The sequence below is a fragment of the Marmota flaviventris genome, chromosome 6 (assembly GCF_047511675.1).
Source record: "Marmota flaviventris isolate mMarFla1 chromosome 6, mMarFla1.hap1, whole genome shotgun sequence".
Classification (NCBI taxonomy): domain Eukaryota; kingdom Metazoa; phylum Chordata; class Mammalia; order Rodentia; family Sciuridae; genus Marmota; species Marmota flaviventris.
This window is the reverse complement of record NC_092503.1, coordinates 38,049,778-38,075,021: the sequence shown is the minus strand read 5'-3', so window position 1 is coordinate 38,075,021 and position 25,244 is coordinate 38,049,778.

Genomic DNA, 25,244 nt, shown 5'->3' with positions numbered 1-25,244 from the left:
TAAGAGGGACATTTATAAGACTAAATTGTTAAGTGTCCCAACAGTATAATCTTAGTTCTCACCAAAGGAGTCAAGAAAAAAAGGAAAATAAACCCAAATCAATGAAAGGAAAAATTAATAAATAATAAGTGCAGAAATCAATGAAATTGAAAACAGAAAATTATGGAGAAAATCAAATAAAAAGCTGATGCTCTAAAATATAAAACAATAAAATGACAAGACACCAGCAAGACAAATGAAAAAGAAAGAAGACACAAATGACCAGTGTCAGTCAGGAATGAAACAGGGGCTATCACTACATCCTTGCAGACACAGAAATATAGGAGAACATTATGATCACATATAAATTTGAAAACTTGAATGGAATGGACCATTTCCTTGAATAGCATAAAAAATCTTTGTATCATTTAATATGAAATAGGTAATTTGAATAGTTCTGCAATTAACATGGAAACTGAATATGTAATTTTAAAGCTCCAGCCCCCAATTGTTGCACTAGACATTTTATCAAACATTTAAAGAACTGACACCAAAAAACAACACAATCTCCTAAAAAAAAAAATCTATACAATCTCCTCCAGAAACCAATTTCTTTTATGAACTAGTATCATGCTGACACAAAAAATCCCAATGGATAGTATTAAAAAATTGTCAAATCACTACTCCTCAAAAATATGAACGCAAAATTTTTAACAAAATAGTATCAAATAGAATATAGCAATATCTGAAAAGAATTGTACATCATGACCAAGTGGGTTTCTTTAAGAGATATAGGCTTGCTCAGTATTTGAAAATCAATCTGTGTAATCCACCATGTGTACATGAAAAAGAATAAAAAATTTATCAACTATCTATCAACTGCAGAAAAGGCATTTGATCAAATTCAATACATATTTATGATAAAAATAAATAAATAAAAACATTCAAAAAATACCTAGGAATATGGCTGGGGGTATAGCTCAGTGGTAGAGCACCTGCCTTGCATTCATGAGGCCCTGGATTCCATACCCAGTACAAAAAAAAAATGGCTAAGAACAGAGGGAACCTCCTAAAACTGATAAACTACAAAAATCTATAGCCACTCAAGCTACTCAGTGAGGAAAAACTGAATTCTCTCCCCCTAAGATTCAGCACAAGGGAATGATATTCACTCTTATTCAACATGGTACTGTAATTCCACTGTATGGATGTGCCACATTTTTAAATACATTCATTAGTTGATGGACATTAGGATTATTTCTACTTTTGGCCCACTATGGATAATACTACTACAGCTACTGAATTAGGCAAGAAAAGTAAATAAAATCATATAGATTTAAATGGAAGAAATAAAATGTCCTTATTTGCAGATGGCATGATTATCCATATACAAGATATTATCTATATGAAAGATATAGATAATCCCAAAAATCTATGCCCCAAATCCTAAAACCTGTAAGGATATGAGATAAATACATAAAAATCTATTTTATTTCTATATATCAGCAATGACCCATAGACACTAGAATTTAGAAAATAATACCATTAATGATCATTCAGAAATTTTCTAATATTAAAGTGTAATCTAAAAGAATGAGTATAGATTTGTACTTTGAAAACTACATCACAAGAATGAAAGAAGTCAAAGATTTAAATAAATATAGAGACATACCATGTTTATTAATTGAAAGAGTCAACATACTAAGAACATGAATTCTCCCCAAATTAATCCAAAGATTCAATGTCACTTCTCTCACAAGTCCTACAAGATTTTTGAATATATAGACAAGATTATTGTACAACTTATGTGGAAAGGCAAAGGAACTAGAATAGCTACATCAATTTTGAAAAAGTATAAGTAACTCTACTCATCTTAAGGATGATTATTTAGCTCTATTAATCAACACTCTGGTCTTAATGGAGTGATACACAATGGACAGAAGAGATCAATGGAACAGAATACTTTTTTTTTCTTTTTCTTTTTTTTAATTTGTTTTAATTAGTTACACATGACAGTACAATGATCTTGACATATCATACACTTGAATCAGATGGGAACAGAATACTTAACCTAGAAGTAGACTCACACAAATATGCTCTACTGATTTCTTAAAAGGTGCAAATGTAATTCAAAGGAGGAAGGATCACTTTTTCAATAAACTGTGTTAGTGTAATTGGACACAAGCAAAATAAATAAATATATAAATAGTCTCATTCTAAACCTCATACACACAAAACAAATTGTTCAAAATGTGTCATAGTGGGAATTAAACTTAAGACATAAAACTATAAAACTTTGGCTGGGGATATGGCTCAAGTGGTAGCGCGCTTGCCTGGCATGCGTGGGGCCCGGGTTCGATCCTTAGCACCACATACAAACAAAGATGCTGTGTCCGCCGAGAACTAAAAAATAAATATTAAAAATTCTCTCTCTCCCTCTCACTCTCTCTAAAAAAAAAAACTATAAAACTTTTATTTTAAAAAAAAGAAAGTTGTTGTTATCAAGAATGAGGTACAAAATTCTTAGACTTACCATCACAAGCAAGATCTGCCAAAGTAAAAATTGATAAAATTGAACTTCACCACAATTAAATTTTTGTTCTTCAAAGACTGAAAAGAGGGTAAAAATACAATCTTCAGAGTGAGTGATAAGAATTACAACTCATATACTAGACAAAGGAATGGCACTTAGAATAAAGAGCTCTCAGAGCTCAGTATTTTTAGAAAAGTGCAATTAGAAAACAATTAAAAGATAGAAACAAATATTTTACCAAACAAGATACACAGATAGCAACATCACTACATTTTCATCAGAATGGCTAAATAAAAAATGATGACAACATCAAATGGGTGCAGACAAACGAGATCAATCAGAGTTTTCAATCATTCCCTGGCAGGAATGCACAATTGTAACAGTAACTATGGAAAACAGTTTGGCAGTTTCTAAAAATTTAAATATCCACCTACCATATAAACCATCATCAACTGCATTCAAAAATTTATCCTAGAGATATGAAAATCAAAAAAACCTGCACATTAATGTTTATAGAAGCTTCATCTGTAATATCCTAAAATTGGAAAAAAATCCAGAAGTCTTTCAATGAATGAATGATTAGACTGTGCTATATCCATACCATGGAATATTGCTGAGTAATAAAAAGGAACAAATTGTTAACATGCACAAATTGTGAGAATTTTGCTGAGTAAAAGAAGCCAATCTCAAAAGATTTCATACCATATGATTTCATATATATAATATTCTTGAAATGCTATAATTCTAGAAATGAAGAACAGTTTTGTGTTTGCTAGGGTTAAAGCAAAATCTTGAAGCAGGACATTCTGAGGGATCCTTGTGGTGACAGAAACATTCTGTATCTTGACCATACCCCATACAAATACCCTGGTTGAGATGCTGTCATTTGGCGAGATATTACTACCATTAAGGTAAATGGTAAAGGGTTTATGAGATCGTTCTCTATTATTTTTTACAACTACATGTGAATTACAATCATTTAAAATGAAAATTTTAACATAAAAATTGGAAAATCCTTCTAAATATGAAATCAAACACAGAAACCACCAAAGAAAAAGTTGATAGAGTTGACTTCCGAAAATATAAAACAAAACAAAACAAAAAGTCTGCTTGGCAAGTATCATATAAGAATAGAGAAACAAAAACCTGGAAGTAAGTTTTGGCAACAATTACAATTACAAACAATTACAAACTACCTACCTAATATAAATTTCCATTTAAAACATCATGAGAATTTCTATTTTGATTGGGATAATGTTATGGTTTGAATATGGTTTGTTCCCTCTGAAACTCAAGTTGAAATTTAATCCCCATTGTCAAGTATTAAGAGGGTGAAAACTTAATCCACTTATAGAATTTAGAGGTGGGACCTTGAAGAGACAATTAGCATTATATAAGGTCATCAACATGGCACCCCATCATTGAATAGAGGTAGCTTCAAAAGAAGAAGAAGAGAGACCAGGACACACAAGCATGTTCCTTGTCACTTGCCACTTAATACCTCCACTGCCTTTGGACTCTGCCAGCAAGAAGGTCATCATCAGATGCAGCCCCTTGACCTTGGACCAAAACTGTGAATTAAAATAAACCTCTTTTCTTTTTATAATTAAACCACCCAGTGTTATTGTGTTATGGCAACAGAAAACAGACTATGTAATTTCCCCGACTTCTTTGCATATAGAGGTGGGCATAAGACAAAATCTGGCTCATAAAATATACCTCCATCTTGGAAAGACCCTCTCTTATTAAGATATGAAGTCTTACAGGAAAGGTCCTTCTGCTTTCTTTCCAACTGGAACTTGTCCTCCATGGAGGACCCTGGCCATTTTGTGAGTGGACAAAAGCCACTGGTCAAGATCTAACATGTTCACATCAGGATAGTTGATCTTCCTCAGTCTGCAGAAGAGAAAGAGACCATCCTGAAGTTGTTTCAGTAATCCCGCTGGAGTTGTCTTAGCTCTGGGAAGAAGGAAAGGAAAATCATCAATGAAACATGATGAAATGCAGTAACCAGGCACAAAAGCTATTCCAATTATACTGTGAGCAGAGGTAGCATAGCCTGGTCTCTCCAGACCACAAAGCCACATGAGAGCAAATGCACGACCGTCTCAAACGTGACAGCCAGCCCTGGCTTTTCCCTGACAGCCTCTCCAGGCAATCTGATGCACACACTCTTGACTTCTATTTCTTTCTTGACTTTAACATACCTGGTACATTTCTATATTTTATTACATATAAGCACAGTCTATATATAATGACAAGATTTAAAATATTATATGCATTCCAGGCACCATGGCACATGCTTGTAATCCCAGTGACTGAGGACACTATGGCAGGAGGATCCCAAGTTCAAGGCTAGCCTTGGCAACTTAGTGTGGCCTGTCTCAAATTAAAAAATAAAAAAGGGCTTGGGAGTAGCTCTGTGGTAAAACAGTCCTGGATACAATCCCTAGTATTGAAAAAAAAAAAAAAAAGGAAAAAAGAATGATATTCATTTAAATAAGAACAGTTTTAAGAAATAAAGTTGTTTTTTTTTTTTAATTATTCTCAATCACTCCTTATTCTCTTCTGCTTTGGTTGCCAACTTAATGTAATGGATATCATTATACAAAGGACATGTACGAAGACTTGAATTGGGTGTCAACATACTTTATATACAAACGGAGATACAAAAATTGTGGTATATATATGTATTAAGAATTGTAATGCAAAAAACAACAACAAAGTACATGTATAAAGGCATAAATTGGCGTGAATATACTTTATATACAGAGATATGAAAAATTGTGTCTAAATGTGTTATAAGAATTATAAGGCTTTCCACTGCTGTCGTGTAGTTTAAAAATAAAAAATAATAAAATAAAATTAAAATAATAATAAATTTAATTGACCCTACACTTTCCTTAGCTTGTCTTGGGCTGGTCAAGTGTCTACTCTATCTTGAGGATCCCTAGCACATTTCCCAGGTTTGAAACCTCTGAGGTTTTTTGTTTTGTTTTTTCCTGTGATACTAATGGCTCTGGAAAAAGAACTATACATGTGTGTGTGTTCTGTGTTTTATTTTCTGTTTCTCTCCTGTCTGTGTTCTTTCTTATCCTCTTAACACCTATGTAACAATCAGCTTTTCTTTAATTTTCCTGTTTATCGTCTGAGGGTCCTCTCAAAAAAGACCATAGTCTGTAGCGGGTAGCTCTGCCCTAGACCCACTGCTGGTCCTGTCCCTGCTCTCCCAGCACCCTGAGCTCTGATCTCGGCACAGCCTCCCAAGTGGGATGGAGAAGGCTGGTTACTCATTCACACACACACACACACACACACACACACACACACACCACCCGCAGTCCATTTTCATGTTCGTGATAAAGAGATTTGACATTTCTAAAATCATAGCTAATAACAGAAACTCAATTATTTTTCGTTCAATAGGACATAATAGACTTTTTAAATGGAAAAGTGAAAAGGCATATGTATAGATTTAAACCTGGAAATAAATTAGATATATCTGGGGCTGGAGCTGGAACTCCAGAGTGGCAGAGTGCTTGCCTAGCATGTATGGGGCACTTAGTTCAATTCGTAGCACCACATAAAAATAAATAAAATAAAGGCATGTTGTCCATCTTCAACTACAAAAAATAAAGAGAGAGAGAGAGAGGAATGGATGGATGGATCGGATATATTATTTTAAAAAGAGAACTAACCTGATAAAGTACATTCAGAAATTTTTCAGCAGGGTCAAAATAAAGTGTTTCCCCTGAACTATTTTCTGGTAAAATTTCTGAACACTTTGTATTTCAAATAGTCTCTTTGTTTTGGCATAGCAAAAGAAATACCAGGCAATAGCAGATCTCTTTCTGAAGTGGGCTGAGTCCCAAAGGGTCACTTTCAGATTTTAAGAAACAGGCTTAAGTATAATTTAGATATTTTCAATCCTTGTTATTAATACCATAATATTTCCTTCCTCCTTTAATTATCTGATTTTACTATATTGTAATCCTAGATGATTTTTATAAAGTGAAAGCTAACATATAGTCATACATATGCTTTCTTCATCATTCCTGTGAATTTCTACTCTCTTTGGAATTTAAGGTAAACTATGTTAAACATGATTCACATTAAAGAATTCACTTATAGTTAACTCTTTAGAAAAGTTAAAAAGTCAAAATAAGAAATACCTATAAATAAAAATAAATCTACAGCATTAGTGTGAACTACTGATTTAAAAACAAGTCTATTTAAATGGAAGAGTCAATGTCAGCTCCAAGAATTAGACACACATATAATAACCCCATCATATCTTATCTAAAATCCATGTGGCCATATGTATTTCAAAATTCAGGATGTAAGAAAGGTAACAGTCCATCTGCTGCATATTATATAACTCACAAACAGAGTCTAGCACAGTCCTTATAATCAAACACTTCAGTATTTTTGAGATGAAAGCCACAAATATTCATGCTCAATATAGTAAATAAAAATATAAATATAATTACATCTGTTCAAGTCAGGTTTTCTGCCAATCTTTTTCAGGTCAGCTTAAGTTTTATCAAATAAAGTAGAGGGGCTGGAGTTGTGGCTCATGGGGCCAGAGTTGTGGTTCAGTGGCAGAGCGCTTGCCTAGCATGCATGAAGCACTGAGTTCAATCACTGACACCACATAAAAATAAACAAATAAAATAAATGTATTGTGTCCATCTACAACTAAAAAAAAAAAAGTAGGGAGAGAAATTAGTTTTCTAAGCTCTTTGTGTTTCAGAATTGTGGCCTTAGGGATTATTGACCCAATACATTGCCACAAACAATAATTTTGTCTTCAAACTCTTCATGTAATTAACTTACTTAGTAATTCTATATTTTATATTATTTTTATAGGATATATTATGTATTGTGAGTTTAAAGGTATTATTTTGGTACCTGTTTTCTTGCTTGCTTGATTTTAGAGATCTTCAAGGAGAGAATACTACATTCTTCACACTTCATTCGAATCACACACTACATTCAAATCACACTTTCAGTCTGGCTATATAAAGTAACCTTGCTAAAGAAATAATCATTCTTGATCTTAAACAACTTGTGATGTTTTGTAAGTAGGTATTTTTACCAGATTAAAATTTTGTTAAGTAGGTAAAAATCAGCAAAAGGCAGACTCAAGTTTACAATCTGTAACACAAAGAAGTAGCCATAATTCAGGGATGGTTTAGCAACTCCCCTATTATTTGTTTTAGAGAAGAGGGGTTCCATACCCCCATATTCACCATTCTCAAGTTGGACGTGACCACAACTATAATTATCACCAGCTCTCCTAAGATGTATTGACTCTTCCAACATAAATGAATTTTTAAATTCCCTTTCTTTCTTTAAGGTTGTGATGCATGCACCTCATTTTATTTTTGTTAGCATTATATTTATAGCTTATTCATCATGGTAGATATGTGTTATAAATATTTCATATTCTGACATTTAAAAAACAATGTTGTTTTCAAGTAGAATGACTCAGGGCTTGAACAGGAGAATAAGCTAAAAATATGAATCCAGAGAGTTTTCTCTCCTTCTAGAATAAAGGTTGCCAAAAACTTTTGGAAAATAACCTTCCGTTGCTTTAAAATTATCAGAAATAAGGCTAAGACTAGTATGGTTTTGAAAAATTATTTATTCAATACAACAAATTTCTAACAATGTTATCACCACTTGAGAGATTGAATTTTATGACGTACTTACAGAAAGTACAATTTCAAGTTAGCAGAGAATATAGAATTCGCCCCTTCACTGCACCGATAAGAGAACAGCAGAATAATGAAGATGGAGAACTCTCCTCAGGAACAAAGGTGAGATCACCAACTCTGGGACTAGGGCTCTCTGTGTGCCATGTTTGATCTTCTATTACCTTAGGTATGTTCACCTTACATTCCCATTAGAACCACTGCAGTCTGATCCTGAGAACTGTATATTATTCTTCCCTGTCATTTCTCCTACAACACCCCGTATGCAATAGATTCTTATTCTTTATGTGTGGAGCTATCATTATTCCAATTAGATCCTGAGATGACCACTAATCAGTCTTTCATTAGGATTTTAACCTATGATATTCAAGATTTTGCTGTAATTTTCCAGTCATGTGCATGAACTTTTCAAAGACTCTCAATCCTGGCAAAGACTACCAGCTGCATGTCCTTAGGCACAATGATATGAAAATAAGAACTCAATGAATAGATAACAACACTTATGTCAAGAGAAAATTATTGATTTTACTCTCACATTATACCTTTCCAATGAGGTGATAAGATCAAGTACTTAGACAATTTTGGGAAATCTATTCAATATAAAACCTCAAATGTAAGGCAAAACTTATTCTAGAAAAAGAGATAGGGGTGGAGAGTCCCTTTTGCTGTATTTGATATAAACGCCACACTTAACTCTAAGTGCAGGATATTATTTTCAGACTTGCTACCACAATATTGTGTTCTGTAAGAAAGAAAGGATGGAGAATAATTCATTTAAGCCTTCTAACTCCATGTTTGTAACATGAGGACAATCCCTGCAACTAGTTTGAAATGATCATGATGTCACCATTAAGAATTCACTGGGCCTTGAAATGCCAGAAACAACATATCCTGTGTTTTTTTTTTTTTCTATTTTCCAGTCCCAAGTTTAGCTTAATATTGAATGCCAGAAATGAGTGTTACTAAGCATTCTTCCTTGCCTGTGGACAGAGAAGTAGATCTTGAACTGTGACAACATCTAAGAAAGAAAACATTACCTTCTAGAATGACACATCATTCCACAAACTACTTCACCATTTTAAGTAAAGAACTCTTGTCATTATTTTTTAAAAATCTTTTTATTTTGATAAAATTTCAAATACACAGAAAAGTTATACAAATAAGTAGGACATGGAACTTCCATATATCCTTTGCCCAGGGTTACTAATTGTTTCCATATTTCCCCATTTGTTATCTTTTATTCTTTCAGCCTCTTGTAAGTTGCAGACATCACTTCCCTTTCTCTCTTAACTCTTGATTCTGAATTTCCTTAAAGCAAGTCCACTTTCCTACATAGTTACCACAGTAATCTTATCAAATCATGACTTTTAACTTTGATACCATGTGTTAATTATAGTTAATTTTTGAAAAGAAAAATGTTGATATTATAAGCTTTCTTGACATCTGCTAATTTTAAACAAGAGTGTTTTTTAAATGTGATTTTTTCTACTGATTGGACCTTAATGTGCACCAGTTGCTGTTCTAAACAGCATTCCTAGCAAGTTATATTTACATCAGACCTAGGAGTTGGTGCATGTGCCGACTCACACATCAGAGTGCACTCTGAGAGCTCTTTATTGGTCTTTGACCAACCAGGACAACTCATTAAAAGTCCCCAGAATAGTGGAAAAGTTGTGCAGGCATATGTGGATTGAATCTGTTGAGTCATTGGAGACACAATGACATAAGGACACATCTTATTTCCTTGTTTACATTTTTAATACAAATAAGTTTGGAAATTAAATAAAGAAGTGTGAACGATTTTAAGAGAGTGTTTTACAGCAGAGAAAGTTGTATAACAGCAAAGAGGTAATATGAGTTTAGATACTCAGCAAGTCTGTGTTTTATCTCAATACTGTATTTTTAAATTGTATGTTGCACAGTTACCAAAAGGTAACTAGTTTATCAGATACCTTACCCTTCAAATTATTACTTAAAATATTCCTAGAATTAGGCCTAAACATTTTTCTAGAAGCAATACTTTATTTATACTGTCTTATTCCCCCAAAATTAAGAATGTTTATATAAAATCACAAAATATAATAAAGAAGATAAATTTTAAAATTATTGAATTTGAAAACAAAATAAAACAAGATTATGATATAAACAACAATGAAGTTAGGATACTGTTGAAAACTTCCTCCCCAGCCTTCTGTTTAGCACAAATAAGTATGATAATTATTTATTATTATAGAAGCAAAAATTTGAGTGTCTTCTGTGCTAAATCCTGTTTCTAAGGGCAGAAAAGGGGTTTCTTTCATTTAGTTTTGGGAAATCTATTCAATATAGATTCACCTCTGAGGTACGTTCTAGTAGTTTCCCCACTGTACAGATGCTTACTCTGAGACTCAAAGAAGGCAATTTGTCAATTGTGGCAAAGCTGGCTCCATACGTCCGAATGATCCAATTCCTGGACTTGAACCACAGTGCCATGTAGCCTCCAAAGTTAACTCTCTAGAACATCTTTTTATGGAAAAACTTGGTAGAAGATGGAAGTCCATTTTGGCATCATCTCAGATCGGAATGAATGAAAGAATAAGTGATTGTTTGGCCACATATTTTTGTTCTAAATTTTCTGACATCCAAAACAAAGAGGAAGTTTATGATTCATGATGGCTTTCAGAAAAACACAAACCATTTTGGGGGAAGAAGCATAAACAGTAACAAAGTTTCCTGGTGCACAAGATCAGGCGACAAAATAGAAAGTCTAAAACAGTGGAAAAAAATAAAATAAAATAAAATAAAATAAAACAGTGGAAACACCAATGTACCAGAACTATAACTGGTCATATTCTTTAATAATGGAGAATTTCAAACAAACATCAAAATAGAATAGCGTAATGAAACCCTGTGGACCCATCACCAACTCAACCATTAACAACTCAAGGTAAATCTCCACTATATGAATTGAAGGGAATCATAGAAATATCATTTCATCCATTAATATTTCACTATAGATGCCTGAAAGAACTCTGTAATTTTTCTTACATAACCACAATGTCATGATCACAAATAAAATAGAATAATTTCTTAATATCTGATCACTGTTAAATTTGCATTCATTTTATAAATTTCATCATTCAAAACATTTTTGTTGTTTATTTGTTTCTTTGTATCAGGATCCAAGTGAGTTCTACACATTGCCACTTTTATTTTTCAATTCACAGAAATGATCCAATTTAACTCTGGTATACATACAATGGGAAGGGCATCAGACCAAGGATAGAAAGGTATGTAGCAAAAAAAGAAGGTCTAGCTCAGGTCCACTTTCTATCTCAAGCACATCATGTTCTCTGTAGAAGATGAGTTTCAGAGTTTCCTTCAATATAACAATGTCAGTCCAGACCATTCTACCTCATAAATGAGGGACTCAAGATCAGACAGTTGAGCAGATCACAAACTTAAATTTATAGGAGAACAATTAATTTTTTGATATTATTCACCAATTTATTCATAAGTAATATCTCCAGAATCTTCAGGCAACATCCTTCAAAGTACTTGGAGCCTTGTGATTTGTTTTCTCCTTAAAGAGTGATTTCTGCCTTAGGTTTTATAGGCCCATGCTGGGAGCCATTAGCCAAGTAGGTATGACAATTTCCTTGCCAGCGTACCCCATGTTGCTTAGTGGAAGGACTCGTGGAAATAGGACATTTTGCAGTGACATTGCATGTAGGTGACCTTGCTCAAGGACCAGGGCGGATCCGGGTTTAGGGTGTTCCTGGTTTATAATCCGGGTTTAGGGCGTTCCCGGTTTAGGTTCCAGGTTTAAGGTTATTCCTGCTGGGAACAGGGCGTATCCTGCTGCCTGAGTTCCCCTTGAGTTCTCACGGGATTCAGACAGTATTTTTTGGGAGACAGAAGCCCAGTGGAGGTGGATTTGGGCAGAGAACGTGGATTTCCCCAGAACGTGTTTGTAGAGTGCTGGTGTGAGTTCGGGAATAAAGAGTTGCTGTTTGAATCTACAAGCTGTGTGGTGGCTCGTGATTTTGTGCCCAGCCAGACTGCAGCAGGCCCAGTTCTGAACCACCCTGATGATTAGCACATCTAACTCTACAGAACGCATTACTTTAATTATTCAACATACAAATAATGCTTAACTTCAGCCATACCAGAAGTTAATCTCTCCAGCTGAAAAAGATGGGACAGAATGAATGGGAGAAGAAAAACATGCACTGAGATCCTATTATGTGCTAAGCACTTTTTGCAGATTGTTTTATTTAATTCCCGTGGAGGTTAGTTAGGATGGCAGAATAGGAACCCAAAGCCAACTTCACTCTTCAAAACCCTTACTCTATTATTGTTTAGGAATAATAGTCTCAACTTTGGAACAATGTTGTAAGGATTAAATTAATAAGAAAAAATGCTTTTTTAAAAAATGCCTTGTAGATTGTGAAGTGCTATGTCCACAGCCAGCAAAGTCCATGCTCTTAATGAATATTTTATTTCTGTTTTAGTCAGCTCTTTTGCTGCTGTGACAAAAAGACCCATCAGAACAATTGTAGAGGAAGAAAAGTTTATTTAGGAGCTCACAGTTTTAGAGGTTTTAGTCTATAAGAAGGCTGGCTCCATTTCTTGGGGCTAGAGGTGGCACAGGACATCACTGCGGAAGACTGTGGCAAAAGGAAGCAGCTCACGTGATGATCATGAAGCAAAGAGAGAAGGCTCCACTTGCCAGATACAAATATATACCCTAAAGCAACGCCCCAAATTCTCACCTCCTCTAGCCACACCCTGCCACTTCAGTTGCAAATCAGTTAATCCCTATCAGGGGATTAATTCTCTGACTGGGTTAAGACTCTCACAACCCAATCATTTATCCTCCAAACCTTCTTGCATTGTCTCATACATGAGCTCTTGAGGGAGACTTTACATCTAAACAATAACAATTTGTAACTTTGAAGATGTTGAGATTCGACCTTACTATGCAGGACATGTCTGCATTGCTTCTGTAGTCTCCCAAAGAGTCCTGAAAAATAAATTAAAATCCAATTTCTTCTCCTTCCTACCCCTATTTCCTATAAACAACTTTCCTGAACCAAATCTGTATTCTACTTTCCCCAGTACTGCCCGGCGTGACAGGGAAAGAGAAGCCTCATCAATTGCTATACACAGCCAGCTGAGCATATAGCATGAGACTGGCAGGAGGTATTTTTCAAGACATTTGTTCGCATTACAATCATCACCCTTCTACTTCTCTATAAATTGACTTTCCTACACAAACAGCAAGCAACCATAAAGTTTCAGACCCTTCTGCATGGACCCAGCATTATGCATACATTTCTATACCATAGAATGGTCAGGTTTGAACCTTCCCCAGAGAAACTGGGACACCAAGAGCATTTGTAAAAGGAGCAGCACACGCCAACCTGCAGTGTTCATATTAAATGGATGACACATGAACTTCAAAGGGCATTTTACAACACACTGCATAGTCAGGGATGGTTGGAATTGCAAAGACAAAACAAACATTTCCATTTGCTAGGTAGGGAGTGAACCAATTGCAGTGAGCAACCCCCCAGCCTTGTTAAAATCAGGGTCTGGAGTAAAAAGTGTAGTGAACATGCCGAACTCATTATTGTGCTCCCTAGAAAAGCGAACAACAACAACAAAAAAAACCTTATTTCTGAAATGATGTTTATTACCATATCGTGTATCCTCTTAAGAGGTTCAGCAGCTGCCATCTAACCACTGTCTTGATGGAAAGCAAATTTAAGACTCTGGAAGCTTTTGGTGGTGGCGGGGATTGGGGGATTGGCAGGAGAGAAAGTTTTCTTTCTCCCTCCTTCTCCCTCCATCTCCTTTATCTTTCTTTATGCCTTCCTTTCTTTCATAATTTTACAAAGATTTTAATACTGGATTGACTGAGTTATTCAGCTAAATCAGTGTATAAACCTCAGGCACACCAAGTATAAAGAGACTAGAGTGTACACATATATAAGGAACTTTACTTTTCCAAAAATAACTAAATCGCTACTTGCTCCAATACATTATTCTCAAGAGAAACAGTGTTACTATTCTCCCAGAAAGGAAGAGGAATTCAGTTTAAATTTTGCAAAATTTCCTTGAATTTAAGTTTTCAGAATACTTTGTAAGTCATTAAGTAATGCTTGGCATTAAGTAGAATCTTTACAATTTGTTTTCTTATCCCATTCAATGCATAGATATGTTTAGGCTCAAGAGTCTTCTAGAAACTCTACACTAACAAGAAACAACCTGCACAGGTATGTAACAAACTTCAGCACCCCAATCCGAAAACAGATACATATGCAAAATCCAACAATGTCATAGCAATAGCAGAAGAGTGGCAGGTGACCTGTGGGAGCCAAGTGATGCTGGGCTGCCTTGTGGAACTTGCACAAGCCCTCTGAACGGATGACTGGCACATATGGGGAGTATAAAGAAATCTGGTGGCCCCAAAGAGCCTCCAACTCCCTTTCTGGCAACATAATGCCACAGGGTCCACATAGGGAGTAGTGGCTGCCCAGGAGTTCCAGAAATGTTATTTAAACCCCAGAATTTCAATCTCCACTCCCAGAACTAAATTTGCAGTTTTTAAGCACTGACTCTATAAACCTGTAAAGTCAGTTGAAAAAGTTAAGGTAGCAGAACCAGGAATATGCAAACCAAATATTAACAAAAGAAAGGGAAAATCAAAATTATTTGAGCCACAATAACTCTTCATATTACTATAGATGATTATGATATCTCCCACCAAAATGAGAGGGCATGTCTTGGGAACGAATTGGGTGTTGTTATACACTTCTGGGAAAATTGATTGAGCCTCCCCATGCTGGGACTTTCAGATTCATCCCATTTCCTGATTCCTCATGATTGATTCTCATTGTCCGACTCTGAAGACTTGGATCATGCCAATTACATTTTGCAGCTGAGCACATCTGCAGCACAGCAGTGAATGCTGTAGACCTCAAAGGGAAATCATCCACATGAGATCCACGTTGTGTGTTTCCAATGTCAAATGCAATTAATTTTTAAATGGATACTTGGGTTTTAAAGGGTATGCACCCAAGGCTTTCACTGGTGACTGTCTGAGTGATGACTTCAGTTCTGCTCATGAAGGCAGCTGTCCCTTCTCACACTCATTCCTGGCAAAATTTGATGCCCGTCCCAATCTGCTCAGCCCTGATGGACAAGGTGGGCAAGTCTACGCATCCTCATGACCATCTCCCCAAATTGGAGGTCACTGGAAGGGAGAGACAATGTTTGTGGAAACATCCTCCATGACTTTACAGTTTCTTAATTGCTGTTTGAAATTTTCAGAAATACATTATAAAAGTGTAAGGTTTTCTGGTTTTCTACATAATTATTCACTTCCTATAAAAATATGTGACATTTCACAGAGGTTTTCATGAAGTAGAAGTCTCATTTGTTCTGAATACAGAACAGTCCAGTTTCTGCTATTGTTATTTTATCATTCTGAAATTCAGAGATATTTTATCTCATTTCTCTGCCATCACAGAGCATCATTACATTCACGTGTGAAAATTGTTAGATCACTGATATTCCAGGTAACCGGTTTTCCATAAAAGTAGTTATAAATAGTTTATTGTCCATTTGAGAACATGGAATCAATATGAAACTTGGGTCTAAGTGGAATTCAGATATATTTGGGTATATGTAGCCAACTGGTGGAGATGGACTCTCTAAGGCCATTTCCCTGTAGCAGAAGCATTTCCTGGGAGGTCCTTCAACCTGAGAGTGTAGCCAAAAGTGCTGGCTGGAGGGGAGAGACAGATCCAACATGTTATCTGTTATTCATCTGACATGTTATCTGTTATTCCAGTTTCTAACCAGCCTAGTATTCACTCTTCTCAACCTTGAAAACAAGAGGGTTATACAGAGTAGCTAGTGTTCTTTCTCTTAAAACACCATAAAATTTTTAATCACAGAAAGTGCTGTTTAAAAATTCCTCTAACCAACTTTAACAGCACTCTCCTCCCCCTGGTCCATAGTCACCACATAACTGGGCACCTAGAGTGATGAGCATATCCATGAAAATCACAAGCAGAGGGAGGCACAGAGCTTGAAAGAACTGGGTGGATAACTCCAGGGACACAACAGAGCACTGGGGGGAAGGTAGGGTACAGACAATATATTAGCATATGAGGAAAATAACCAGCAAAATCCAGACTTTAATGACATTACAACCCATCTATATCCCCAGGAGGTGACACTGGAAAAGACCAGGTCACAGTGATTAATGTGCTGTAGGGGCACTGTCTTATCCCTGGCCAATTAGAGGTATTCATCAGTGAAGTGGGTTACAGAGAACATATCTGCTACTTAATTTCAACTGATTTTGAAGTTCAAAATTCAGGATTAAGGTTCAAAACAACCATAGGATATTATGAGGGGTCCACTACACTTGTCTGGAACTCAGGGCCAACGTCTAGTGAGTAGGCACATAGGTTACCAGATTTCAAGAAGTTTTAAGAGAAGGTCAGATAAAGAAATATAAACATGAATGAATGAATTATGAAACAGGCCTGTTCTCCACATGGTGCTCTACTAGGATTCTGGTTCTGAGGGATTTTTAAAGTTCACCCTGAAATTTATCTTTTGACTGTCAAGTCCCCCACTCCCAATGTATTGGATAAATCTCTCTCTTCATGAGGGCTGCCAGCACCATGCTTCTCCAGGTTGTGAGGGTGAAAGTACAGATTCAGACAGGGAGAAATCTAGCTAAAATCCCTGGCATTGAGCACCTTAGGTATGTGACTGGTGCTGAATTTCAAATATGAAGTAACAATACTCACAGGAAACGTCTGGAATTTAGAATTTATTTACCAAAAGAGAGGAGAACTAATCTGGATTAAATGTTCTCTTGGACTAGTGTATCTAAATAATGATCTTATGGGAAAAGATCAGTTGATATTCAATTCCACTGATTTTAGAATATAAAGAATTTCATTCAGTTACATGTAATGTGGTCTGTAAAAAAGCCCCACAATAGCCAGTGGCTGCCTGAATTTATGTTGTACAAAAAGAAGGAATCTCTGTGCATGCATGTTATTAGGAAGTGAAAGTGGTTGTGGAAACAAAAATGACTGGGGATCTTAAGGGTAAACACTCACCTTTCTACAGGAAAAAAAAATCTACGTGGAAATAGGAAAATATTCCATATCATCTCACATCTAATATGCTCCTTTTTCTTTTAACCTACATTTTTTCCCTCTCTGGACCTCTCTAAATACATTAATTACAGAAAATTAGGACCTCAGACTTGCCCAACATTTTGGTGTTATTCAATCACTTTCGTCCTTTCACCAAAGAAAGGAAGGCAGACTCCGGAAGGATGAAGCACTCTTGTCTCAAATATTAAACATAAATAACTTTGTACTTGGTGGCCAAGGGACTGAGTTTGTATTCTGACTCTGTCACTTTCCAGACAAGTGACTGTAGGCAAATTATATGACTCTCCCAGTCTCATTTCATACATACATAATATGCTTACATTGATATCACCTGTGATACTATTCTGAAGATCAATTCGCTCATGGCATGAAATCTTCTAGCATCTCGAGTCATGTCTGGTACATAGTATGTGCTGAATAAATATTCACTATTGAAAAAAATTAAGTATTCAGTTAAGATATATTTATATACATTGCCATAATCACTAGCAAAAACTGGAAATTGACATAACCTCCTTGGTCCTACTAAATTTCTGAAAAGATGATATTTTTCTCAAGAATCTTGTGAGAATGTCTAGTAAGCAAGCTTCATATTGTAAATATAATCACAGTCATTCTTGTTGTTATCCTGGGTAGCATTTGTTGAAATTTGCTATGTGCCAAGCACCATGCTAAGGGTTTCACCAGTACAGCTAATGTAATCTTCACAATAACACTAGATTATTCTCCTCATTTTGCAGATGGGACACCAAAGCTAAAAGAAGTTAATGTTTACAAAGTTTGCCAGCTGTTAGTGGTGCAGCTCAGAACAAGAACACAGACATTCAAGTCCAGAGCCATGCTCATGGGAAGGGGCAAGAGTTTGGGCAACAAACTCTTGGGCAACAAGGCCTGGGTTTAAGAACCAGCCCTGCCCTTTACAAATGAGAAAATACTGACCTACCTTCTCACAATCTAAATGATCATACTGATAAAAATGAATCCTGCCTCACAAGATTATAATGAGAATCAAAAAATTTATTTTAGCTTACTCCCTCTGAATTTAGTGAGAATAGAATCATGCCCAACTAATATTTAAATCCAGAGCACCTGGCATATAATAGATCCTTAGGAAATCCTATTAGATAAATTACCAAATCCCTGAGTTGCTTTCTATCTATAAATCAGCTTACAAATTTCAATTGTCATCATCATCATTGACAGTTTTGCCATAAATTGGCCAAGAACCTCCAGATTATGAAATCTAAGTGATTCCAAAATTCTCCCAATGAACTCGGACTCTCTTCCCATGCAAAAGTGAGTAAGCATGGTACCACTTATGAAATCCTGATCTAGACCTTATATTAGAAGACAAATAGCTGGTCACTCTAATTACCAGCAGATGATTTCAGAAATGGACATTTTTTTCAAGGAAAAAGTTGAGAAATCATTAGAAAAACATTAAAAATGTGGTCCACAGCAGGGACCCAGCATGAGGCTTGAAGCAAACAGTGAACTCTTTAGAAGCCTACTTTGTGTTCCTGAGGTCAGAGGAGCAGACAGGAAGCATATTGCGGTGCTGAGTCACCGCGGGAGCCAAAAGTACTCATTCAGACATCTTCAGTTTGGCAGGAAAAACAGATTATAATAAAAAATGAAAAAAAGGGATATTGGCCATAACATAAACATTACAACCATGGGCCATATCAGATATGGCATCTCAGTTATTTATAATAATAGCTCATTTGCAAAGCATTACTTCTCAAATGTGTCCTATTCTGAAATGAGGTATCAGATGTCTCCTATTGCTGTCAGCTGAGGCAGGGTCTCTGCAGAACTGGCAGTCACCCACTTTGATGTTGTACTAAGTACCCCCTAATTGGCAAATGTAAAAATGTCCCAGCCCCTGACCACTGTGCTTCTGTGATCTGAATATGCCAAACAAGACAAAGACTGAAAAAACAGGAGTTCAAATCTCAGGCCTTCAGAAGCAATATGGCATATGGTTTCACTTCTAAAATCATCAGTATCAATCAATTCTTGCACTTGAAAATTATCTTCATGCCTTAAAGAAACAATTTAAGGTGACTGTCCTCCTAATTCAATAGCATAGATAGAATTCTAGGTTTCATCTTTCTCATTATATAGTTACTTTGTGTATATTTCCAGCTTACTACTTAGTTCTCATAATTATTATGTAAGAGGTTATGTTATAAATATTATATAATGGATTTGCTATAATTTATCTAATTGTTCTCTTATTTGGAAATTTAGGTTATCAATGATTTTTCTTTTTTTAATATTTTTTAGTTGTAGAGGGCCACACAGTATGTTTGTTTATAATTTATTTTTTTATTAGTTACACACAACAGTACAATGATCTTGACATATCATACATTTGAATCAGATGGGATATAATTTCTCATTTTTCTGAGTGTACAGGTTGCAGAATCACATTGGTTATACATACAGCAATACTAGTGTCTATTTTATTCTGCTGTCCTTCCTATCCCCCCTTCTCCTCCCCTTCCCTCCATCACAAGGAAATTTTCACTAAAATCCTCACATTTTCACTGTCTGATAACCAATGTCCCTGAATCTAGTTCAGTGGATTTGTAGATGGAGTACAAAAAAAAAAAAAAAGAAACCACGGAGTTGGCCCAACCTTCTCAAGCTGATGGAAGAGAATGGAACAGGGCATTACACTAGAAGGAGGAGTTGGACAGTTTCTGATGCTTCTGAATCTTCTTAGGAAGCACCAATAATAGCAGACATTTGAAGGGAGATGCTAACGAGAAGAGGAAAACTGAAGGTGACACATGATAGCTGGAGGATTAGTTCCTGAGAATTCAAGAACGAGTTAGGAGGGACTTGAAGAGGACTGGAATTTTGGCAGAACTACTAGAGGTGGAAAGTACAGAAATATTGCCTGGTTACTGTAGCGTGACCTGATGACCACCTTGGCTGGTCTTGCCCATAGACACATAAGATTTGTCTCTGTGAGTTTGCGGGGGGGGGGGGGGGGGAACGATTGAATAAAATGTAAACAGAACATATAAAAATTAAAACATGTAAGATGGCAAAAAAAAAAAGAAAAAGAAAATTATCTTCATGCTATGACACTGAACACAAAATAGGGGAAAGTAGACGGTTTAAAAGTTTTATCTGGATTGGAAACTCCTTTTGACCTGAACCTGAAATACCACTTGTTCTAAGCAAGGATAATTCATTTACTGCTAGTCTCTTCTTTCCTAGGAATAACTGCAGTATACATTAGTGAGAGGGAACATGCTGGAGGAGAGATGACTAGCCTAGCAATCAGAACCCTGAAGTTCGTGCTCTATGCACTTTAGAATAGTGTGCCTCATTTAATACCCTTGTTACTAACATCACTTTGTAGACAAGAAAATTGGCCTGTAAGAGGTCCGCTGTTAGATGCAGAGCAAAGAACAGAGGTGTGGAGTGAGAAAACATGGGTCACCATCCCACCACATACCAGCTGTGTGGTCTCTAGCTTAGTATTTATGTAAAATGTACCCTGGCACATCATCTGAATATGAACTCTACATCTATCATGACTCCAGATCATTCTTTCCTCATGTTCAAACACATAAAATTCTCAAGTGTCAAGGCTATAATACAAATTCAGACACATTGATTTAAAAGTCCATAAATAATCTTCCTTATTTCTGCAAAGGAGGTGACAAGGTATGCCCTAAGCAAGAAGGTGGCTCTAAGAGGATAACAAGAACAGAAAAGCAGAGGGTGCTCATAGGTCTGCCCTGGCTCTTCCCACTGACCTCCAAGGATCTTGTTAGAACAGCCTGCAAAATGCAACTTACCAAGCAAGTCATCTTTCACGTCCCATTTTGCTGACTAAAATTTTGTCAAGGCACTGAATGCAGAATAATAATACTTCACAGAGGTTTGGATGGAGGCGATTTCTCACTCCCTCTGATAAATAATCTTAAGCAATTATGTAAGTTACTTCATAGAGATCCACATTACAAAACATGCCATCTCTGGGAAAAAAAAATAAATAAAGTAACACCTACTAATACTGAGGGGGCAAAGTGTGTCTGTAAAATGTGAACATTTTGATGTATTTGCTTCCAGTATCCTTTGTGCTATTTATATAGCACATATAAATATGAAATTGGAACCACACCATCTGGGCAGCTTTGAATTCTGCCTTTCTAAGTTAACTTAAATGCTAAAAAAATTTGATAGTGACATCGTTCCTAACTCTGATTCCCCATTGTTGGATGTGCTTTTTTTTCCATTTTAATTCAATACCACAATGAGCATCCTTGGATATAAATTTAGCAAAGCTGTTTTCAAGATTCAAGATTATGTTCTAGGTACACTTAGGGCATGTTGTGATTGTTGACTGTGTCAAATATTGTGCTATGTTTTGAAAGCATTATTAGCTCAATCGTTTCAAAATCCTATGAAGTATCTATAACTAATATACTCTTTTACAAATGAGAAAATTGAGCAGAAAAGAAATTAAATAACTTGCCCAAATATTTACAGCAGTAAAAGCCAGGATCTGAACACACCCAGTCTCCTCCAAAGCCTGGACTTTCACTACAAACATTGCCAGACTTGCTATGTCTCCTAATGTTTGCCCTACATTCTTCTTCCCACTGAAGAGGAGATTGCCTTCATGTACAGGATGCTCCCAGTTAGAAAGTCCAATAGGGGCAACCTGAAAAGACTTCAGAATCTGGAATTGCCACTGGGTTGTTCTTGGGCCAGGATGTCATGTAATTATCTAGCCTGTGATATGCCCTAAAATCCCCTCCTGTGTCCATCCTGCACAGCAGAAAGGACATTTATTTCAAAATACTTGACAATACACAAACTAAGAAAGCCATACTGCAGTCTCCTATCCATCCACCCCTACCCAGAAATTGATTTTTATATTGTTGCTCAGAATATGTATCTTTCTTTACCACATTTATCCTCCTCCCAATTTTATGCATACTGACCTTCCTATCATCAAATGTATCATAAAGTTGACCTATGAAGAATAAGCCAATTGGTGAAACACATAAAGAGTTTTATAGAACAGTTTTTTCAGCAGGGTGGGGGGTAGTTACAAAAACTGTGCTGGGTACAGTGGTGCTCACCTGTAATCTCAGTGACTGGGGAGGCTGAGGCAGGAGGATTATAAATTCAAGGTCAGCCTCAGAAACTTAACAAGACACTGTCTCAAAAAAAAAAAAAAAAAAGAGGCAAACCATTAGTAACACCCAACTTCATTTTAAAGTTGACACCATTTGTTCTGTACTCATGTATGCAGAAAAATGAAAACAAAATATGGTAGAGGGGTTTCCCCCAAGAGCAACTTTTACAGCCCTAGAAACCAAGGGCAGGACATGTAGAATGAACCATCCATAAGGGGTTTTAATAGGAGTGGGCCATGGAGTTGAGAGTCAGCATGTAGCCCCCGTGAGGGGAGACGGGCTTGGTACAAAGGCTGTGCCTGGCTGTAATGGGATCCAGTGAAGAAGGGAAAACTTAAGATGACTATCAGAGATAACTTCCTGGCGGAGAGAGCTGTTGGGATTAGAGAATGGCCTCCCCAGGGACAGGCGGGAAGCTCCCTCCCTCAGGACACTGGAAACCAGACAGAGCACAACAGTAGCAACTGGGCTGAAGGAAGAAACCCAGCCCTAACAGAGGATGAATGGATAACCTGCAAGGCCTTTTCTATCTGGAGGTACTTAGATTACAGTAACCCAATCCTTCAGGGATGTAGGAAAAGTTGTAGGGGGTGGTTTGCTTTAAGTTTTTAAATGAACTTAATTCAGACGGAAGGTGCTGGACTGACATCCTAAGAGACAAAAGCTCTCTATTCATCCATACAACGGATACAACACTGACCGGGTTAGCTTTCCCCACCAGGCTTTACCCAATATGTCCCCAATCTAGGCATTAGCGTAGAAGGAAAAGCTGGATCCTTTTACCCCTTGACTTCTTGCTTCTCTTCGTAGCTTCACAGACAGCAAAGGGGGTGCTGGTTATAAAGATGGGCCTTCAGACTGAATACCTTGTTTCCCCTGCCCCACCCCTGACAGCTAAAGTGCTGCTTCAAAAGGACCACATAGAACTTTCTAAATATCCATATAGGTGGCATTAAAATGAAGCCAATCACTTTCAGAGGATGGTATGTGGCAGAAAACCTTCTTCTCTCATTCCCTTTCCTCCACAGACAGATGTAAAGAAGGATAGATGGATATGGATAGGAATCCTCAGCTTCTAGGACATTTTGATACAGCTTCCTTCTCCCTTCTTCTCTCCTTTATCTCCCATCTCCCTTTCATCTTTTCTCTCTAAGGAACAAGGTTCGTACTCCCTCAAGTTTGCTTTAAATATGCCAGAATAGGAGATCTCTTTTATGGGAAGTTAGAATATAGATCTTCACCCACCAGATGTTGTGCCAATTAATTCAGATTTCTTGAGCCCACTTATGCATCTCTCTGAGTTGCTGGTTTCTTATTTTCTTCACTTGAATTTTTGAAGAAGTAACCTCAAAGTCCTGGAAAAGTTCTTCACATAAACCAAATATCCATCTGAGAGCCAGCTCTTTGATCTTTTTCTCAAAGTATGTGCAAATTTACGTGTTTTCTGTATGGCTCCTCCACCCAAGCCCAACATTGATATGGTTATATAGCTGTCCATCCCACTGGAATATAAAGCTTTGGTCACACTAGGTCCCTGTGCAGAGATTTTCTTTTTCTTTTTTTTAATATTTTCTGGCCCCAAGACTCCAGAGGGTGTGAGAATGGAATGTATTTTCATTTAACACTGGGCATGTAGACTTTACCAGCTATGCCTCCCATCTACACAGATCCAAACCACAGAAAGTACAAACCTGTAATTCAGACAAAGGTGATATCAAGTTTGCCCTGAACTCAGGTATATTAGGCATTAAGTTAAAAAGAAAGAATCCAGTTTTGACTGCCCTTCATTTTCCACAGTGATTGTGAACAAAATTCCCTGCATGTTCTGACAATGGTTATATTCAATCACCTATTTCCTACAGAGGGTTTCTCTTACACTGCAAAAGATTTGAGTGAAATCAAGGCCTCTCTACTGGCCCACACTTCAGATAGCATCCCAGCTGATACTTGCCCACAGAGGTTGAAACTGGTTTTTCCCTCTATGTGAAGGTATCAAAAGAATATCTACTCAATAAGAAAAGCACTGAATTTGTCAGGAAGTAGTTGTTACCTTTGATTTCCTGCTCCTTCATTACAAACAAAAGCCTGCTATATAGTTACCTCCAACTGGCGTATGGTGTACATGAGAGACCACAGGGTAGGTGAGTAATGAATCCTGTGAGAATCTGAGTGACTTGACCCAAGACCCCACTCACTGGTGGGCAGACAACCTGGAGCCTGTACACACATCATGTTCACAGAGCAGTCTAACATAATGACTAATAAAAGGTGATTCCTATTATGGCTAATAAGAACACAGTGGTCCAACACATACAATGTCCAAAAGCAAGACATGGTTAAATGCAAGCAATGAGCCCCAGTGAATAATCACCCCCTATATCCATCAACTGCCCAAAGGTCTCCTGCTTCAGGACTCATGTGTCTCCACACCTGCACCAGCCGGCAGGAGACAGTTTCCTTAAAAAAAAAAAATACCTGACGTAAACTTGTAATATAGTACTCTCACGATAACCTCTCCATGGCCTCTGGAATGAATGTATCACTCTATCTGCAGATGCTTTTGCTTCAACTCGGCATCAGTGCATTGACTCCCTTGTACTTCCAACACTGACAGTGAACTATCTCTTCGTTAGTCCTTGAATCCTTGAACAGG